The sequence below is a fragment of the Phaseolus vulgaris genome, chromosome 7 (assembly GCF_000499845.2).
Source record: "Phaseolus vulgaris cultivar G19833 chromosome 7, P. vulgaris v2.0, whole genome shotgun sequence".
Lineage (NCBI taxonomy): Eukaryota > Viridiplantae > Streptophyta > Magnoliopsida > Fabales > Fabaceae > Phaseolus > Phaseolus vulgaris.
Window position 1 is genome coordinate 31,676,832 of NC_023753.2, and position 7,344 is coordinate 31,684,175.

Here is a 7,344-nt window from a genome sequence, read left to right on the forward strand (position 1 = left end):
CTGAAATAGATAGATTGGATTCTTGAGATAACTTTTATAATAGGGTTATAATATTCTTTAAATACTCTAATTTATTATTATTATTTGTTGATTAAAAAAAAGTGGTGTAGCAGCTAGATTTGCCAAACATATAAACTCTCATTCATGCTACGAAATGATTTTATATAATTGAATTGCATAGATTCATACAATTTCATATAAGTTCACCGGGAAAGTAGGTAGTGAAGCTTAAAGTGTTTGTTGGTGTAGAAGTATGTTTTTGTGTATGTTGGCAAGGAGGGCAGTAATAACTTTGTTTCTTTCTAAGTGGGTCGGCACCAAAATTTTAGGTAACTTGTTTGAAACAAAGGCCTAAACGAGGGTTTATTATTTTCTAGACTTTCTATTGTGTGGATACTACAAGTACAAAATTTGTAGGACCATAAAAATGTCATTTGTTACAGTCAATTGACCTACTTTAGCGTTGAACTGAGTATGTTTAATTAGTTTACTATGTCTTGAAGCTTTTTCCAGGTTGTCTCCACCTGTGATCACCCACAAACCTTTTTCTTCATTGCATTCTTTACAAGCAAGAACAAAGAATATAATCAACCATGACACTAGATTTCTCTATATATATTTTACTGTTAACCCTTTTGAAATGACAACCTAGCTAACTCCCCTTCTTCTTGTTTAGTGTGGATTAATTAAGCAGATCCATATTTCATGGTTTGAACAATTGCCCCCTGTTCAAACTACATCAGATTTTATTTTAAATTGGAAAATAAACTAGTGTGCGGAAAGTACCAGACACTAGCTATATTGTATTTCAAATACTTGTTTATAAACCCTCTTGAAAACGAAGCTTTCTTCAGATGTTTCTCAATCATTAAGCAATACCATGTTCTTTTGTAGTTGGAATTCATTCATATTCAGTTCTCAATGCCCTTAGGTTCAACATCTATATTCAGCTGCATCATCATGAATTGTCTTTTAGTTACGACTAATAACACGTTTCAAGTCTCATTGACCATGCTGCACGATTAAATTATTACTCGTTTTTTTGTGAGTTTCTTAACAAATAGTTAAAGACTTTCTCTCTGTGTCACGGGGAAATAAACACAAGATTTGGACATGTCAGTGCTGTATTAAGATTGAACATGAGAGAATTGATTTGTGCTTAAAAAGTAATAATTTATATAATGGTATAGATGAAAAGCAAGTAATACACGGAATGGAATTACTTATAGTCTTTTTGTAGATTGAGTAGAATAAAAGAAACATCGAAACCCTAGATATCTGGCAATCATTCATACATGCACGTGCAGTGGCCCATAATGAACCCTAAGTGTTGGATTGACTGGTCTTGCTATAAGACACTTGTCATCATTTTTCCAGCACAAATTGTCCAAACAACAATCATGTTCATCCCCTTCTCCCTCTCTTCCCGCAGAGTACAAATCAAACCAGACAGCAATTTTCATAACCTGCTAAGAAAGCTGACTGAATAAGTATCTTGTAATCTTGTTCAACTCCTATAGATACACACACATAGCTCCCTATAACCCTATAGCCATTCCATATATGACATTTTTGTTTCGTGTTCCAACCTAATACACGTGCATCTTTTGTCTTATATATACACACATCATGCACTATCTGCAATAGCCGGTGCATTATATATCTTAAGTTGTCCTATCATTCATCCATGACTTGAGAAATAAGATTTTATTATTCTTCAATTTAAACATCTTTGACTCTAATAGTTATGTGAGATCCAAATCAAAGATAACTAAATGATAAATCTACTTACTAAGAAATTTTGGGACTTCGCTCATTTAATAGAGCACAAAGTAAATAATAATTTTAATCATTCGCCAATGAGAAACTTAACTATTAATATTGTTATATATGCATAATAAATCACTACAAACAAATACTTATTAACAATCATTAAAATCGGTTGTTAAAGTTAAAAAAATTGATTGTTAAATTGATTTGCAACTGAAGAGATTGATCGTAATTTTAATTATAATGAGTTTGTTCATCCCAATTTTAGGAGACCAATTTAACAATCAAAATTGATGAGAAGTTTGATAGTTAAATTAGTCACTAATAAAATTATATTTAATAATTAAAATTAAATAAATTTTAGTATTATTATTATTATTAATATTGTTGTTCTTATTATTAATGTTAATATTATCTATTAATGTTAACTTTGTGTGAGAGAGATTAGAATCGAACCAAGATATGTGAGTAGACTTAGAACTTATAATCAAGATACAAACAAATCTTTATGATAATATGACTGATATTTATTATTATTATTATTATTTTAATTAATATGATTATTTTTTATAATAATAATTATTGTGATGTTTATTAAAATTATAATAATTATTATTATGTTAATAATATTATTATTATTACAATTAATATTATTACTATATTAATAATAGTAAAAATAATCATAATAATAAATAAAATAAAAAATTATTACAATCGTAATAATAAAATAATTATAATTATAATTATAATCATAATCATAAAATAATTATAATTCGATCGTTAAATTAGTTGTTAAATTATTGTGATATATTTGTATTCAACTATCAATTTGATTTTGGTTGTTAAATTTATGTAAATTATGGACAAAAACTAATTTTGGTTGTTGATTTATATAGATTTAATGATCCAAATCAAATTAATCGCCAATTTATAATGATATATTTATATTTAGTGACTAATTTAATTTTAATTATTAAATTAATATAAATTAATAATATAAATTATCGATATAGTTACTAAAATGAACTCGATCACTAATTTGATTATAACTTGGTACCAGTTTATTTCAATTACTAAATCAATTAATAAATAATATGTTTTTGTTTTTTGGAATCATTGATAAGTTAACATATCAATTATTGTTGTTTCCTAAAAATTGAAATCGCTGAATTAAATTGAAAATCCTTCCTTGTAACTTGTAAGGGGTTAAATAAAAGACATGATTATGAGCAATAACTAAAAATGTAGAACATGTAACATATTGGCACAAATAGCAAGAGAATTCTATATTTGTGTATATTGCAAAGAAGAATGCCCGAAAATGTTGAAATCTTCCCTCATTGGAGTGTTTAATATATAAATTGTGAGTTTTGTGATGGTTGGTTGGGTTTGTCTTCCACAATTGAAGAGGTTGCAAGAAAGGCAGACCCTTATTTTATCGTTTTGCGACAATTCTCCCTTCTCATCTCATTTGTTTATGTATACTTATCTGCATCCATCCATTTGAAATTATTTTAATGGAAGTGATTTGTTTAATTAAACGATAATATATGGTGTAATTTATTATAGCAAGAAACACTACAGGGTTGTGCTGACGTGGAATTAGGCTTCAGGACATGGTCAAAATTAAAGAATAGTAGCACCCGTGCGGCATCCATTGCAAAATCCAGGATATGGTCAGAATAAGACATAACTAAACACTTCATATATAATATTCAACTATTCTTAATCAATGGCCATGGTTACTAACATATATGTTGAGTTTCATTTTCACAAAATGAGGGCAAAAACTTTGGGTAAACTTTTTATTGACTATCTTCAAGTTTCACCATAAGTAAACAGCATTGTTATGTATCTAACTTCTCATTTTTTTTTATCTCTTTTCACCTTTAAACTCATCCATGTCTATTATTTTAAGGGTGCGAATTTCTAAGTTTTTTTTCACAAATGTAATTTCATTTCATATTTAAATTTTAAAGTAAAAAGAAAAATATTTTAAAATTAATAAAGTTATACTTTTTATATATAATTTTAATTTTTATATTAAACTGATGTTACGAAGTGGACTTTAAACCTAACTCAACTGGCTCATGAGGTTAAGGTTTGCACCCACTTATATACAATGAAAGGTTCTAAACTCTAGTCGATGTGGGATCTCCAACACACCCTCTCACGCCGAGAGTGACAGCAGCTCGTGCGTGGAATAACATATTATGGGTGGTGGACTGATAAACCCAACAAATACTTTGCTAGGATAGACTCGAAAATGGCTATGATACCATGTTACGAAGTGGACTTTAAGCCTAACTCAACCCCATAAAACCGGCTCATGAGGTTGAGGTTTGCACCCTCTTATATACAATGAATTGTCCTCATTTCTAGTCGATGTGAGATCTCCAACACACCCCTCATGCCGAGAGTGACATCAGCTCGTGCGTGGGATAACATATTATGGGTGGTGGCCTGATAAACCTAACAAATACTCGCTAGGATAGACTCGAAAATGGCTATGATACCATGTTACGAAGTGAACTTTAAGTCTAACTCAACCCCATAAAACCGACTCGATAAGGTGAGGTTTGCACCCACTTATATACTAAAGTCGTATTTGTTATATATATGATTATAGTTTTTTTTTTATCAGCTATGATTATAGTTATATCAAATTTTATTAAAGTCGCAATTTATATAAATGACTTATCTATCTTGAAGTAATTTTTTTTCCATTTTAAAAATTACTAAATAAATTATACTATTTCGAAGAAAAAAAAATCGAATTTGTAACACTCACGCTTTTTCATTTTTGGTATGAAACATTTGTTGATTTTTATTAAATAATTAATTTTTATCCTAGAATTTAGTTAATCGATTTTATTGGAATGGTTGATTCCAATACAATCTTAATTTATCATACACAAAACTATTTTCAAAGAATATGACTAGTTTAACTTCAACTATAGTCATATGTTAATTGTAATTAGCTTTTGTTATTATAAGTAGTAAATTAATTTACAAAAGTTCGCTTTATGTCAGGCTCGTCCATTACTTTTGAAGTTTATTATGTAATATATTAATATTTATTTAGTTTTAAAAATTGAATTAAATGGAATGGTTCATATAACTAAATGAACTGATACTAATTTTTTCAAAGATTTTGTAGTACTATATATCCCTAAATTATATGAAAGTTTATTTGATTATTGTTGGGTCAACCATGATCAAATCAATATTGAACCACTCACAATTTGAAAAATCTTTAAGCTTGAAAAGGCAATGAAAGTACTAGAGATTCTACACTAGATTCAACTACCATCAATCCCTAGATTCAACTACCATCAATCATAAAAAATATGCAATACTCTTGAAATACATATTATCCAAGATTTGTTGTTGATATACTTATTATCCAAGGTTATTTTACTGACTTTTTAAAATAAATTTTTGAAACTTCAGAAAACTTATTTTTAATGTAAAGTTACACTTTCAAAATTTTAGAGAATTTAGTTATAAATATATAAAATATATTAAAACTATGTAGTTTTTAATTAATTATTTATAAATATATTAAATTATATTTATTTATTGAAGTTTGAAAAATTTGGAGTTATTGAGGTTCTACAAAATATATTTGGAATTTAATGAAGGTTAAAATAACCTATGTTATTTTGCTGAGGTTTTAGAAAATTTTTTTGAAATTTAACGAAGGTTAAAAAAATCTCCATTATTTTTCTGATGTTTTAGAATAAACCTTTGGAATTTAATGAAGGTTAAAAAAACCTCCGTTATTTTTCTAAGGTTTTAGAATAAACCTTTGAAATTTAATGAAGTTTAAAAAAACCTTCGTTATTTTGTTGAGTTTTTGAATAACCTTTAGAACTTAACGAAGGTTAAATAAACCTCTGTTATAATTAAATAAATTCCTAAGGGTATATAAACCTCCGCTGAATAACCTCCATTAAAACCCTTTTTTCTTGTAGTGTAGGTAGATATTAAGGAGCACTAGTATATACCAGGAGCTAAGGTTAGACAATCATAATTCCAACAATTGTTTGTCTGATAGTGCAGTTAGGAATTGCAATAGGATTTTTTGGTTGAAAGATGAACATGTAGAAGCAATAAATATTTGGAAGATGGGGAAGGAAATAAGGTTTTCGTATACAGGAGAATATGATGTGGTTATAGGTCATCTTCAGATGATGGAGGTTCGGGATAATGGCGCTAATAGGAAGGCAAGTACATGTAGGGTGGAAACCATAGTTTCTAATGATGAAGCTAATTAGTACGAATATTAGGAGAGTAGGGGAAAATCTTAAAAAGAAATATCTAGAAGATTTGATCAAGAAAAAAAGACGGACGTGGTGTGTTTACAAGAGACCAAATGCAAGGAGATGGGGAAGGAATATATCTTTAAGATGTGGGGAACCAATGAATTTGGTTGGATCGATAGGGGTGCCAGAAATAATGTTGGTGAGGTGATAACGATGTGGAGGAGAAACTACTTTCATCTGACTAATGTCATCACAGGCGAGAATTATTGTATTATTCAAGGGGAGTGGAGACTGGGGAAGGCTAGTCAAATCACGATTATGAATATTAACAATTCTAGATCCCTTAGAGAAAAGAGCGTTATTTGGGAGGAGGTACATGAGAGAAGAAGGTTGCAATTCTCTTGGTGCATGGTCGGTGACTTCAATTCTATTAGGAGATTAGGTGAGAGGAGAAGTGTGAATACCGGCATGGACTATAGTAGGGAGATAAGAAGGTTCAATGATTTTATCTAAAAATGGATTGCTTGATATCCCGATGGTTGAGAGAAAATTAATGTCGTATAAACCGAATGGGATGGTGAAGAGTAGAATAGACCGGATTTTAGTCTCAAGGTAATGGTTGGATAAATGGTCAGATAGCAAGCAAGTTGTTCTTGATAGATCGGTGTCTGATCATTGTGCCTTGGTGTTAAAAACAAACTCCACGGACTAGAGTTGAAACCTTTAAGGAGTTTAGACGCTTGAAAAAAAAAAGATGGAAGGTTTAAGGACTTTGTGAGAACCAAGTGGGAGAGCTATGAGATGCAAGGAAGTGGGATTTTTGTCTTTAAGGAAAAGTTAAAAAAGTTGAAAGCAGATCTAAAGGTGTGGAATAGAGAGAGCTTTGGAAACATAAATTTATAAGGCAGGGGAAGACATTCAGATGAGGATTCAAGATCTCGACGCAAGGTACGATGAGAGTGAGCTAGACCAGGAAGGAAAGGATGATATATGCTTCTGGAAAAATAGAGAAGAAACAAACACAGTCAAGAATGACACTCTATTTTTCTGCAAAGCGAACCCCCAAAGCATGTTCGCAGTCAAGGCCATGCTTAACTATTTGGAATTGGCTTCAGGTCTAAAGGTTAATTACATGAAGAGTCGCATAGGAGGGTTGAGATGCAATAAGTACTTGTTAAAAAGTTGTGCAACTATCTTGAATTGTGAGGTAATGAAGATTCCTTTTCAGTATCTGGGATGCTTGTCGGGGGGTGTCATGAAAGAAGAAGTTTTTGGTAAGGGGTGGTGGAGAGTGTGAGGAGAAGGT